The sequence below is a fragment of the Balaenoptera physalus genome (assembly GCF_965194825.1).
Source record: "Balaenoptera physalus genome assembly, chromosome: 3".
Lineage (NCBI taxonomy): Eukaryota > Metazoa > Chordata > Mammalia > Artiodactyla > Balaenopteridae > Balaenoptera > Balaenoptera physalus.
This window is the reverse complement of record NC_138890.1, coordinates 132,602,402-132,617,739: the sequence shown is the minus strand read 5'-3', so window position 1 is coordinate 132,617,739 and position 15,338 is coordinate 132,602,402. Positions and strand designations below refer to the sequence as shown.

General features: G+C 38.7%; 1 long non-coding RNA gene across 4 annotated transcripts in view; it reads left to right on the top strand.

Annotated features, from left to right (window-relative positions):
• The window catches only part of LOC309658604, a 254,073-nt gene that overhangs the window by 201,865 nt on the left and 36,870 nt on the right, over positions 1-15,338 (top strand). For 3 of the 4 annotated variants that reach the window (XR_014262307.1, XR_014262308.1, XR_014262309.1), the window contains 2 exons: positions 944-988; positions 6,996-7,962. This is a non-coding gene — a long non-coding RNA (uncharacterized lncRNA). Of the gene's footprint in view, positions 1-943; positions 989-6,995; positions 7,963-15,338 lie in introns of those variants that run through there. The other variant, XR_014262306.1, reaches the window with a different exon arrangement.

Genomic DNA, 15,338 nt, shown 5'->3' with positions numbered 1-15,338 from the left:
CTCTATGTATTCAGCTTCCTAATAAGAACACTCAGATTCTTCTTACCATTAAATCTTAGTGCAAGTTCGTTCAAAGAAAGTTTTGGCTAATTAAAAAAATTATGTCCTTTAATTTAACTCTATACTACCTATCCATCTGTGATGTGGTTGATCATGAACACTTTCCATTGGTATGTATTTTCAACTAGCAACATGCCTATTTTGAGAAGCTGTGTTCCACTCTCTTGAAGTGCCCTGGATTGTGCCAGAAAGATTCTTAGTAAATGCTTGTGATAATACATTGAAATCTTAAATGGAATTCTACTGTGTATAGGAACTGCTGTATTACCAACTTCCTTTGGTGGATGGGAATGGTACTTTATATCACCTGCCCACTATCATGGATAGTTCTTCTGGAAATGCCTAAAATTCCTGAATTTATTCCATCATCTCCATTATATCCCCACGTTCCACCCCTTAGCTCTTTTTGTGGTATATATCATATGGCCTACAGATTCTTTATGTAATTTCGTAGCTTTTTGAATCTCAATTACTCCAGTCAAGCCTCTCAGCTGATGAAAATGTGTAAGCAGGAGACCTAATGCTCTCTGGTCCAGGATGGTATGCAAGAATAACCTAGTTCTGCAGCTTAAATTTTCCAAAACAAACAGAAAATAAAGAATAACTCCAGGAGTAGTGAGAGTTGCACAACTTTTATCATGATCCAAAGTGACTTTAATAATTGTGTCCCAGACTACAGGAGGCTTCTACTTATTATTAATTCTGTGAGTATATTTTTAAAAATAATAACTTCAACTAATACATTAAAAATAATAAAATTAAATCACTCAAAGTCAATCCAAGGCTGATAAACTTCATATGAATTTCAATATATCAATCATGTTTTATGGTTCTGGGAGAAGATAACATAAAAATTCACACTGGACCACATTATTTTTTTCAGGTTTCCAAAAGATAAAGCTTGAACCAGATCTGGATTGAGTTCATGGTAAGTAAAAATGGAAACAGCCCATGGATTTCCCCTGATATATTTAGTCATTTAAAAATAGGTGGCCGTACATTTTGAAAATATTACCCTAATGGGAGCTCTGTCCCCTTCCAAATTCGATGGCATCTTGTCCCCTCTCGACTTCATCCAAGTCTAATTTTTCTCTGCACTCTTTCTTCTTCTCTACCTATCACAAGAATCCAGCCCCAGAGGAAAATATCCTCAAATCAATCTATCCCACTGAGAACTTGCCTTAGAAGCAATAAAAAAACAAAGCCATAATGTAGAGAATGTATATGAAATTATCTCTATTCACCAACTTGTTTCTTTCAGGTTTACATGTGAGAGCAAAGCATACTTTACCAGCACACAACCTTGAACTAGTGAAATTTGTTTTCATGATGGGACCTTTTGTCCCTGTTTCCCCCTTGTTAACCTCCTCCTTCTTAATGCTTCCTGCTCTCCTCTCAAGTTGGCAAATTCAATTTAAAACTGCTCTGATGGAAGAATCTGCCATGTACATCACCTCTGCATAAGAGAATGGCAACAGTTTAAAAGTATCAGCTATTCCACAGGCATTTGTGCTTAATAACCCAATGCCCCTTCAGAGTTTGCAAATTGTTTTATATGCATGGATTTTGAGAAATTCTCACAGTCCTTTGAAGTAGGTATTCATAACCTCATTATGCAGATGAGTTCATCATAGCATAAACAATTCAGTACACTGTCCCCAGTCACAGAGCTAATAGGTGGCAGAACCTGGGTTTGAGTATATTTCTTTTTTTAATTAATTTTTATTGGAGTGTAGTTGACTTACAATGTTGTATTAGTTTCTGCTGTACAACAAAATCAGTTATACATATAGATATATCCACTCTTTTTTAGATTCTGTTCCCATATAGGTCATTACAGAGTATTGAGTAGAGTTCCCTGTGCTATACAGTAGGTTCTTGGGTTTGAGTATATTTCTTACTAAAATTCTTCATTAGAACATAGGTGCCTTTAACAGTGCTTAAAGCCTTTGTCTAAGTAGAACAGTTGTGATATGAGAGAAATTCAGGCAGATCAGATTTGGTGAAAAAGGAAAGGCAAACCTTTCTGGAATCTGTCAGACTTGGATACATTGTGTTTAATTTGATTGTTATAAATGTTATAAATTGTTATAAATGTATCTTTACAAATAACCAAATATAATTATCTGATACTAAGGTAATGAGCAAAGGATTCAGATACTCCATTCGATGGATAAAATCAAATTTTATCCACCCCACTCTGTGAGGTGTCTGCTTGAAAAGACTCTTTTAAGTCTGAGCTTTTAGCTAGCAAGTCATATTGAAGCCTACTGTGTTTCTTAATGTGCAAAAAGTCTCTCTCCTAGCTGTGTTTTTCCCCCTCTCCCTTTTTCAGCGTTGCTTTTTGTCTCCATATCTACCTTTACTTTATTTGCGTAAACTCCTCACGCTTAGCTTAAGGAAATGATGAACAGCTCTTTAGTTTGTTAATTTCACTCTGCTGCTGCCCAGCAGTTGCTACAGAAAAAATTCAGGGAAAATGTACTTTTCAGCAGATGTAATACGGGCTGAATGTTTGTGTTCCTCCAAAGTTCCTTCATGTTGAAGCCCTAAACCCCAATGTGATGGTATTTGGAGGTGGGGCCTTTGGGAAATAATTAGGTTTAAATGTATCATAAGGGCTTTGGCTTCAAGAAGGAATTAGTGTTTGCTTAAGAAGAATAGCAGCCAGAGCTCACTCGCTTTCTGCCATGTGAGGACACAGTGAGAAAGTGGCCCTCTGTAAGTCACCAAGTTCTTGATCCTCACCAAAAACCACATTTGCCAGCACCTTGATCTTGGACCTCCGTGAGAAATAAATGTCTGTTGTTTAACCCACTCAATCTACAGTGTCCTGTGATAGCAGCCCAAGGCAACTAACACAGTGTGGCTTGTAGTTTGATCTGTGAGGTTGTGCCACATCCCTGGTACCTTTCAGAAACTCCTGTTTTAAGTGACACTTTCTGTCCGTACATCCTTACAGTCTTCAACTCACCTTGGCTAAGTTTGCAGCAGCACTTTGAACGTTGTAGTACAAATTCATGTACTAAGATGCAATTTATTAAATTATTATTCCAATAATAATTAATAACATTATTAAGGAAGTATGAAGTAATTCCTATGTTTCCTGATGCATGGTAACTCTACCAAATACTCTCTCTATATATCATTTCATTTAAATGCCTTTGATAATCCTAAGGGGTCAGTACTATTAATATCTTGATTTTATAGATGATAAATCAGATTTGGAAAGAAGTTTCTTACCTATTTCATGTATAATATTCAGCGGAGGCAGGATCTGAACCCCAATGGTCAGACTCCACCATGCAGTTTGTTATAGATCACTTATGGATAACCATTGGCATGGAACACGGCAACTTACACATAGAAAATAACTTATCCTCAAGAACTAATTTATTACCATAAAAGATCCTAGCATCCAGCCTGAACTGTGCAATATTTCTTTAAGTCTGTGTCACCTTAAAATGCTGCATTGTAATTACAATTTTCTACTAAGTTGTCCCCAGCATAATTTAGACAGCTGAAGATTTCATTTTGATCCTGTAAGTAAGCTGAGATGAAGCCTAGCAATACCCTCAGTGATAAGTGTAGGACGTTGGCAGTGGAAAATCCAGAACCATCACGCGGCCCTTGAGCTGAGCTTGGCTTGCTCACCTGTGGTTGGCTCTCACGCTAGGAAAGGAAGTCCTACTTGCTCAAGCATTTGGCAGAAAGCCCAATGAAACTGCTTTTGTTCTGGTGAGAGCGACTGATCTGGGAGGAATGTTTGAATACGGAAGAGATAAATAGGGCATTTTCCAAGGTCCAGGGAGCTGTAGGAACCCATAAGGACAGCATTTTTGGAATAAGTGTGCAGGACCTATGAGATTGGATGCCTGGGTGGGGATGACTGAAGTTTAATTTATAGGCTCTTTCAGGTTCTAAATGGAATCATTGAATAGGATTTTTTTAAGATTAGAATAAGATTACAAAAATATATTATTGACCTGAACACTGTTTACCTTTTGTATTATGTCTAATGCTGCAAGGTTAGAATAAAATAGTACGAAAAAAATAATAGCTTCTAGGTAATGAACACCTCTAATAGACCAGGCACAGATTTAGGCTTTTGGTATTCTGTCTAATGAACTCCTTACAGAAACCCACAGATTTCTATGCTCATTTTATATATCCAAGAAGAAGTGCCGTCTCAGAGAGGGTAACTTCTGAGGATCACATAGCTGTAAATCTTAGAGTTGAGATTTGGACCTGTATTTGTTTACTCCAAAATCAATCCAAGGACAGAAACATTTGGTGCTAACTAATGTATTGTATTCTCTTTCCCACACAGAGTTCAACCCCTGTAAGCATAATGGTTTTCCCAATAGACCAATTAACTTTTTTTCATTGGTGTCACCTTTCTGATTTGTTTTAGTCCTAGGAGTAATCTAGGGGTTATTTTTATCACCTATTGTAATCATAGTGCTTCAACTCACCACCATTTTTGCCATAAGTCTGGGAGATCATACACCTCCCTTATTCAAACTAGAACTGGTTACACTGTTCTCATTTGTAAGGCAGATTTTATGTTCATTATCAATCAAAATATCTGTTAGATTGTAAATATGCAGATGAACAGTTTTAGAAATGTGTTTATATTCCATTATGTTCTTTTGGACTAGGTTCGTGTTTGGTGGTTGAGTGATAATTACATATTGTTCAGGACATCTCAAAGATCGAACTGAATGTCAAATTTCTCTTCCTTGCATGAACTCTTTAAATCATATTTGATCAAAATGTTCCCATTTCAGGTTTTGGTACCCAGTTTCATTTACATACAGTTTGACACTGTTTCAAACTCACATGAAGCTATATACATTGAAGCGAAACCGCTGGTATTTGTGAAAATTGCTTTGTTGGATTGACCTATTCAAAACCCCTCAGCCCTGAGATATAGAATTTCAGTCTAAGTAGGTTAGCTCCACAGGATTTATGAGTCCCAAATCCTAGTCTTTGGCAAAATTCCCTTGGATAGGAACTCAATATTGAGCCTTGCCCATAAGCCAGACAAATGAGCCTTGTGTTTGGAATATAGCATATATCTAAAGTAATGCTTCTTAAACATTTTCATCTTTTAGGTTGTGGTCCAGGTTTTGTGGTTACTACTAAAAACACTGCCATTAAACCTTCTTGAGCAGCAAACACAAGAATGTGTCCTTCCATGTTTTTATGGACAAAAAGCAATTTCACCTGGTATTTAAAGAAAGAGCAATGTTCCAATCAAATAAAGGGGAACATAGAGTAATATCTACTGTTTATTTGATGAATCCTGGGATCGAATCTTATATTTGCCTTCATATCCACCAAGTTAAGGATACTAAGGGTGATGCAAAATGCAAAAGAATATTTAAGAGAAAACTGATATGCTCTAGTTTATAGTAATCCATTTTCACTACTTTTTCTTGATAATCAGTATCTGAAGAAGGAGAAACAACCACTTATTTGAGATAGAAGGTCTTGGCCAGACCTGCCCATAACAGAGTCCTTTGGTAAATGTAAATAAAGCATTCTTGAGCCCTGAGGTATAGGTAAGGGGAGATTGGCTGGTGCTGGCATGGCAAACATTTCAAGCCTTGGAGCCTGGGTATGCAGCCTGGGTAGCATGCTAAGTAGTAGATCTAATACCTTTTAAGTTATGTCTGGATGTTGAAATGCCCAAGATATAAAGGAGAGCAGTGCTGTACTCATCTGACCTTGAGGACAGCCTCCCTCTAGGAGTTCAAGACCACCAGCATCGGACATGCTCCCATGAGAACACAAAGGAAGCAATGGGGCTCATGCCTACTCACATCTTTGCCCTCTGTTCATTCCTTGCACTCTTTATTAGCTACTTTTGGAGTAAACAAGAGTAAAACAACATTGAATTGAGTCCAAGTCATCATTCTTGTCCATCACCAAATCATGAGCAGATTTTGAAATGTGACCTCCCTTACTTGTAATATATAGATTGTTGTATGAGCTAACAAATGGCTTGAAGCCCAACTGATTTAACTTTTAAGAAAAAGATAAATTTACCAATATGATGATACAAAAAGAAATAAACAGGTATTCCTTAGGAAAGAAACACAATGTTTGCTTCCTGACTGAAATCCAGATTTTCTAAGCTAGACACTACTTCAATTTTTCCAACTTTAGGATGCATATAATGTGGACAAGTAGTAGGAAAAAGATTTTAAAGCATGATTTTTTAAATATAAAACACATTACACAAATAAGAACAATAAAGGTAAAAGCTATGAGTAAATGCAATTCAAATTTAGGAGCATATTTTTTCATGCCCATGGATAATTACTTGAGAAATATACAAGTAACTCTTAAAAGGTGGAAAGTGTATAGTAAAATGTTATTTTTCACAATAACAAGAATCTATGTTTTTATGAGGCTTTGAGGTTGCCAAGGTGCTGAAAATAAGAATTTCCAAAAATATCTTGGCTATTGTCTTGTCCCAGCTGCTTTCCAATCTACAATTTACCTATAAAACCATTATCCATTATAGCAGGCTGCTCCAACTGTCTTATTATGGATATATTTTTTATTTACCTGATGCTTCAGTATCATGATTGCATTATTGTATTAATCAGGATCCTCATGGTTGCAAGAGATAGCAACCCAATTCATACTGTCTTAAGCCAAAAGGTATATGTATTTGAGGCCAAATATGTATTTGAAGAGTCAGTAGCTCCAGCTGCTCAAAACACTATCATGTTTTTGGACTACTTGCTGGAATGAGGAAAGTGATATGTTTGTTACTGGCTATTATTTTTGTTGTAGCATGGGGTTTAGAGTCAAGCAGACATGGGTTCAAGTCCCAGTTCTCTCACTTACTACCTTTGGGATCTTGGTACATAACTAAACTCTGAGCTTCTGTTTTCTCATGGACAAAACTGGTTTCACAGGACAATTTCATGGGAGGAGAGAAGAAACACTACCACCTACCTTCTCTTTTGGGGTTGCCATAAACCTCTGGAAAAGTCCAGGGCAGATATAAGAGCTTGTGTGGAAACCATCTGAGCAATATACCAGGTAAGGCACAGAGGTATTCCAGAACATCTTGCTCTGTGGGTTGGGGAGTCTTTAGACAATCTGATGCCAAAGATATAGCTGGAATGAAAAAAAATGGAGAAATGGCGACCAAGGACATAAGCAAAAATACTTCTACTCCCATCTACTGAAATGAAGAGTAACATCAGTTCTACTTAGTGACAGCACAATGAGTTCTGCTGTCTCTAAATCCATAAATAATCAATGGTAAAATAATGCGTATATCACAAGTGCTAGGAGTATATACTAATATAAACGTTTAGAGACACTTTTAGATTTCAATTGATTTTTTTAAATTTTGACAGGTATTTTCAAGTTTGTGAATTACTGAAAGAAGATGCTGAATTTAAAGTTAAAAAATATACACATGATTTAAATTATACAGTGAACATGGGCCACAGATTTAGATCTGTGTCACAGAAATTAGATATGTAGAATTTATTTAGGAACTCTCAAAGCCTGAAGCAGAGTCATGTACAAGGCCCAGATCTATAGGAAGAAAAGGAGCAAAGAGGATTCTTGAGTCTGATCATATACCAAGGAAAGTTCCTAGCTCAACCTTTTAGTACATGATCTAACTCAGGGTCACTCAAGAAGAAAATTGCATATATACATGGCACTTTTTCCCTCTAGTGAATATTAAAAGCAATTCACCTTTCACAGTATGTAAAAGCAATAGAGTATATTTTTGAAGAAAAAGTTATGTTGCTTCAGGGAGTTGCAGCTCTTGAGACATCGCCAAAATATGTTTTAATTTTATTTTCTAATCTATAGCTATTTTGTTTCCTAGTAGTCCAATGGATTAAAAACTATTAAAAAGTTTTAACCAGGGTACCTGGGGGTACCCTGAGGGGGTACCTTCAAGATGGCAGAGGAGTAAGACGTGGAGATCACCTTCCTCCCCACAAATACATCAGAAATACAATTACAGGTGGAACAACTCTTACAGAACACCTACTGAACGCTGGCAGAAGACATCAGACTTCCCAAAAGGCAAGAAACTCCCCCACAGACCTGGGTAGGGCAAAAGGAAAAAGAAAACACAGACACAAATGGATAGGGATGGGACCTGCACCTCTGGGAGGGAGCTGTGAAGGAGGAAAATTTCCCACACACTAGGAAGCCCCTTCACTGGTGGAGACGGGGGGTGGCTGAGGGGAAGCTTCGGAGCCACGGAGGAGAGCGCAGCCACAGGGGTGTGGAGGGCAAAGCAGAGAGATTCCCACACAGAGGATCGGGGCTGACCAGCACTCACCAGCCCGAGAGGCTTGTCTGCTCACCCACCAGGGTAGGCGGGGGCTGGGAACTGAGGCTCGGGCTTCGGAGGTCGGATCCCAGGGAGAAGACTGGGGTTGGCTGCATGAACACAGCCTGAAGGGGGCTAGTGCATCACGGCTAGCCGGGAGGGAGTCCGGGAAAAAGTCTGGAGCTGGCGAAGAGGCAAGAGACCATTGTTTCAGGGTGCCTGAGGAGAGGGGATTCAGAGCACTGCCTGAACGAGCTCCAGAGATGGGCGCGAGCCATGGCTATCAGCGTGGACACCAGAGATGGGCATGAAATGCTAAGCCTGCTGCTGCTGCAGCCACCAAGAAGCCTGTGTGCAAGCACAGGTCACTGTCCACAACCCCCCGGGAGCCCGTGCAGCCCACCACTGCCAGGGTCCCGTGATCCAGGGACAACTTCCCCGGGAGAACACACGGCGCACCTCAGGCTGTTGCAACATCACTCCGGCCTCTGCCGCTGCAGGCTCACCCCGCATTCTGTACCCCTCCCTCCCCCCGGCCTGAGTGAGCCAGAGCCCCGGAATCAGCTGCTACTTTAACCCTGTCCTGTCTGAGCGAAGAACAGATGCCCTCAGGCGACCTACACGCAGAGGCGGGGCCAAATCCAAAGCTGAACCCCGGGAGCTGTGCGAACAAAAAAGAGAAAGGGAAATCTCTCCCAGCAGCCTCAGGAGCAGCGGATTAAATCTCCACAATCAACTTGATGTACCCTGCATCTGTGGAATACCTGAATAGACAATGAATCATCCCAAAATTGAGGTGGTGGACTTTGGAAGCAACCATAGACTTGGGGTTTGCTGTTTGCAACTGATTTGTTTCTGATTTTTATGTTTATCATGGTATAGTTTTAGTGCCTGTTATCATTGGTGAATTTGTTTATTGGTTTGGTTGCTCTCCTCTTTTTTTTAAATTATTTTTTAAATTTTATTTAGTTTTCTTTCTTTTTTTCTCCCTTTTCTTCTGATCCGTGTGGCTGACAGGGTCTTGGTGCTCCGGCCTGGTGTCAGGTCTGAGCACCTGAGGTTGGAGAGGTGAGTTCAGGACATTGGACTACCAGAGACCTTCCAGTCCCACATAATACCAATTGGCGAGACCTCTCCCAGAGATCTCTGTCTCAATGCTAAGACTCAGCTCCACCCAGTGGCCAGCAGACTCCAGTGCTGGATGCCCCATGCCAAACAACTAGGAAGACAGGAACACGACCCCACACATTAGCAGGGAGACTGCCTACAATCATACTAAGTTCACAGACACCCTAAAACACACCACTGGATGTGGCCCTGCCCAAGAGAAAGACAAGATCCAGCCCCACCCACCAGAAGACAGGCACCAGTCCCCTCCACCAGGAAGCCTACACAAGCCACTGAACCAACCACACCCACTGGGGGCAGACAGCATAAACAACTGGAACTACGAACCTGCAGCCTGGAAAAAGAAGAGCCCAAACACAGTAAGTTAAACAAAATAGGAAGACAGAGAAATATGCAACAGATGAAGAAGCAAGGTAAAATCCCACCAAACAAATGAAGACGAAATAGGCAGTGTACCTGAAAGAGAATTCAGAGTAATGATAGTAAAGATGATCCAAAATCTGGGAAATAGAATGGAGAAAATACAAGAAACGTTTAACAAGGACCTAGAAGAACTAAAGAGTAAACAATGAATGATGAATACACAATAAATCAAATTAAAAATTCTCTAGAAGTAATCAATAGCAGAATAACTGAGGCAGAGGAACGGATAAGTGACCTGGAAGATAAAATAGTGGAAATAACTACCACAGAGCAGACTAAAGAAAAAAGAATGAAAAGAATTGAGGACAGTCTCAGAGATCTCTGGGACAACATTAAATGCACCAATTTTTGAATTACAGGGGCCCCAGAGAAGAGGAGAACAAGAAAGGGTCTGAGGAAATATTTGAAGAGATTATAGTTGAAAACTTCCCTAACATGGGAAAGGAAATAGTCAATCAAGTCCAGGAAGCTCAGAGAGTCCCATACAGGATAAATCCAAGGAGAAACATGCCAAGACACATATTAATCAAACTATCAAATATTAAATACAAAGAAAAAGTATTAAAAGCAGCAAGGGAAAAGCAGAAAATAACATAGAAGGGAATCCCCATAAGGTTAACAGCTGATCTTTAAGCAGAAAGTCTGCAAGCCAGAAGGGAGGGGCAGGACATATTTAAAGTGATGAGAGGGAAAAACCTACAACCAAGATTACTCTACCCAGCAAGGATCTCATTCAGATTTGACGGAGAAATTAAAACCTTTACAGACAAACAAAAGTTAAGATTATTCAGCACCACCAAACCAGCTTTACAACAAATGCTAAAGGAGCTTCTCTAGGCAGGAAACATAAGAGAAGGAAAGACCTATAAAAACAAACCCAAAGGGCTTCCCTGGTGGCGCAGTGGTTGAGAATCAGCCTGCCAATGCAGGGGACACGGGTTCGAGCCCTGGTCTGGGAAGATCCCACATGCCGTGGAGCAGCTAAGCCCGTGAGCCACAGTTACTGAGCCTGCGCGTCTGGAGCCTGTGCTCTGCCACAAGAGAGGCCGCGATAATGAGAGGCCCACGCACCGCGATGAAGAGTGGCCCCCACTTGTTGCAACTAGAGAAAGCCCTCGCACAGAAATGAAGACCCAGCACAGCCATAAATAAATAAATAAGTAAATAAAAATTTAAAAAAACAAAACAAAACCCAAAACAATTAAGAAAAATGGTAATAGGAACATACATATTGATAATTACGTTAAATATAAATGGATTAAATGCTCCAATCAAAAGACATAGACTGGCTGAATGGGTACAAAAACAAGACCTGTGTATATGCTGTCTACAAGAGACCCACTTCAGACCCAGAGACATGTACAGACTGAAAGTGAGGGGATGGAAAAAGATATTCCATGCAAATGGAAATCAAAAGAAAGCTGGAGTAGCAATTCTCATATCAGACCAAATAGACTTTAAAATAAAGACTATTACAAGAGACAAGGACACTACATAATGATCAAGGGATCAATCCAAGAAGAAGATATAACAATTGTAAATATTTATACGCCCAACATAGGAGTACCTCAATACATAAGGCAAATGCTAACAGCCATACAAGGGGATATCGACAGTAACACAATCATAGTAGGGGACCATAACACCCCACTTTTACCAATGGACAGATCATGCAAATGAAAATAAATAAGGAAACACAAGCTTTAAATGATACATTAAACAAGATGGACTTAATTGATATTTATAGGACATTCCATCCAAAAACAACAGAATACACTTTCGTCTCAAGTGCTCATGGAACATTCTCCAGGATAGATCATATCTTGAGTCACAAATCAAGCCTTGGTATTTTTAGGAAAATTGAAATCATATCAAGTATCTTTTCCGAGCACAACGCTATGAGACTAGAAATCAATTACAGGAAAAAAACTGTAAAAAATACAAACACATGGAGGCTAAACAATACACTACTAAATAGCCAAGAGATCACTGAAGAAATCAAACAGGAAATCAAAAAACACCTAGAAACAAATGACGATGAAAACACGACAACCCAAAACCTATGGGATGCAGCAAAAGCAGTTCTAAGAGGGAAGTTTATAGCAATACAATATTACCTGAAGAAACAAGAAAAATCTCAAATAAACAACCTAACTTTACACCTAAAGCAATTAGAGAAAGAAGAACAAAAAACCCCAAAGTTAGCAGAAGGAAAGAAATCATAAAGATCAGATCAGAAATAAATGAAAAAGAAATGAAGGAAATGATAGCAAAGATCAATAAAACTAAAAGCTGATTCTTTGAGAAGATAAACAAAATTGATAAACCATCAGGCAGACTCATCAAGAAAAAAAGGGAGAAGACTCAAATCAACAAAATTAGAAATGAAAAAGGAGAAGTAACAACTGACATTGCAGAAATACAAAGGATCATGAGAGATTACTACAAGCAACTATATGCCAATAAAATGGACAACCTGGAAGAAATGGACAAATTCTTAGAAAAGCACAACTTCTGAGACTGAACCAGGAAGAAAGAAAAAATATAAACAGACCAATCACAAGTCCTGAAATTGAAACTGCAATTAAAAGTCTTCCAACAAACAAAAGTCCAGGACCAGATGGCTTCACAGGCGAATTCTATCAAACATTTAGAGAAGAGCTAACCCCTATCCTTCTCAAACTCTTCCAAAATAAAGCAGAGGGAGGAACACTCCCAAACTCATTCTATGAGGCCAACATCAACCTGATATTGAAACAAAAGATGACACAAAAAAAGAAAACTACAGGCCAATATCACTTATGAACATAGATGCAAAAATCCTCAACAAAATACTAGCAAACAGAATCCAACAGCACATTAAAGGAACACACACCATGATCAAGAGGGGTTTATCCCAGGAATGCAAGGATTCTTCAATATACGCAAATCAATCAATGTGAAACACCATATTAACAAATTGAAGGATTAAAACCATACGATCATCTCAATAGATGCAGACAAAGCTTTGGACAAAATTCAACACCCATTTATGATAAAAACTCTCCAGAAAGTAGGCATAGAGGGAACCTACCTCAACATAATAGAGGCCATATATGATAAACCCACAGCCAACATCGTTCTCAATGGTGAAAAACTGAAACCATTTCCACTAAGATCAGAAACAAGACAAGGTTGCCCACTCTCACCACTATTATTCAACATAGTTTTGGAAGTTTTAGCCACAGCAATCAGAGAAGAAAAAGAAATGAAAGGAATCCAAATCAGAAAAGGAGAAGTAAAGCTGTCACTGTTTGCAGATGACATTGTACTATACATAGAGAATCCTAAAGATGCTACCAGAAAACTACTAGAGCTAATCATTGAATTTGGTAAAGTTGCAGGATACAAAATTAATGCACAGAAATCTCTTTCATTCCTACACACTAATGATGAAAAATCTGAAAGAGAAATTAAGGAAACACTTCCATTTACCATTGCAACAAAAAGAATAAAATACCTAGGAATAAACCCACCTAAGGAGACAAAAGACCTGTATGCAGAAAACTATAAGGCATTGATGAAAGAAATTAAAGATGATACCAACAGATGGAGAGATATACCATGTTCTTGGATTGGAGGAATCAATATTGTGAAAATGGCTATAGTACCCAAAGCAGTCTACAGATTCAATGCAATCCTTATCAAACTACCTATGGCATTTTTCACAGAAGTAGAATAAAAAATTTCACAATTTGTATGGAAACACAAAAGACCCCGAATAGCCAAAGCAATCTTGAGAAAGAAAAACGAAGCTGGAGGAATCAGGCTCCCTGACTTCAGACTATACTACAAAGCTACAGTAATCAAAATAGTATGATACTGGCACAAAAACAGAAATATAGTTCAATGGAACAGTACAGAAAGCCCAGAGATAAACCCTTGCACATATGGTCACCTTATCTTTGATAAAGGAGGCAAGAGTGTACAATGGAGAAAAGACAGCCTCTTCAATAGGTGATGCTGGGGAAACTGGACAGTTACATGTAAAAGAATGAAATTACAACACTCCCCAACACCATACACAAAAATAAACTCAAAATGGATTAAAGACCTGAATTTGGCCAGACACTATAAAACTCTTAGAGGAAAACATAGGCAGAACACTCTATGACATAAATCACAGCAAGATTCTTTTTGACCCACCTCCTAGAGAAATGGAAATAAAAACAAAAATAAACAAATGGGACCTAATGAAACTTAAAACTTTTGCACAGCAAAAGAAATCATAAACAAGATGAAAGACAACCCTCAGAATGGGAGAAAATATTTGCAAATGAAGCAACTGACAAAGGATTATTCTCTAAAATATACAAGCAGCTCATGCAGCTTAATATCAAAAAAACAAACAACCCAATCCAAAAATGGGCAGAAGACCTAAATAGACATTTCTCCAAAGAAGATGTATAGATTGCCAACAAACACATGAAAGTATGCTCAACATCACTAATCATTAGAGAAATGCAAATCAAAACTACAATGCGGTATCACCTCACAGCAGTCAGAATGGCCATCATCAAAAAATCTACAAACAATAAATGCTGGAGAGGGTGTGGAGAAAAGAGAACCCTCTTGCACTATTGGTGGGAATATAAATTGATACAGTCACTATGGAGAACAGTATGGAGGTTCCTCAAAAAACTAAAAATAGAACTACCATACAACCCAGCAAACCCACTACTGGGCATATACCCTGAGAAAACCATAATTCAAAAAGAGTCATGTACCACAATGTTCATTGCAGCTCTATTTACAATAGCCAGGACATGGAAGCAACCTAAGTGACCATCGACAGATGAATGGATAAAGAAGATGTGGCACATATATACAATGGAATATTACTCAGCCATAAAAAGAAATGAAATTGAGTTATTTGTAGTGAGGTGGATGGATCTAGAGTCTGTTATACAGAGTGAAGTATGTCAGAAAGAGAAAAACAAATACTATACGCTAACACATATATATGGAATCTAAAAAAAAAAAAAAAGGAATGGTTCTGAAGAACCTAGGGGCAGGACAGGAATAAAGATGCAGATGTAGAGAATGGACTTGAGGACACATGGAGCGAGAAGGGTAAGCTGGGACGAAGTGAGAGAGTAGCGTTGACATATATACACTACCAAATGTGAAATAGATAGCTAATGGGAAGCAGCCGCATAGCACGGGGAGATCAGCTTGGTGCTTTGTGACCACCTAGAGGGGTGGGATAGGTAGGGTGGGATGGAGATGCAGGAGGGAGGGGATATGGTGATAATTGTATACATATAGCTGATTCACTTTTTTATACAGCAGAAACTAACACAACGTTGTAAATTATACTCCAATAACGATGTTAAAAAAGTAAATAAAATGGTTCTCTTAT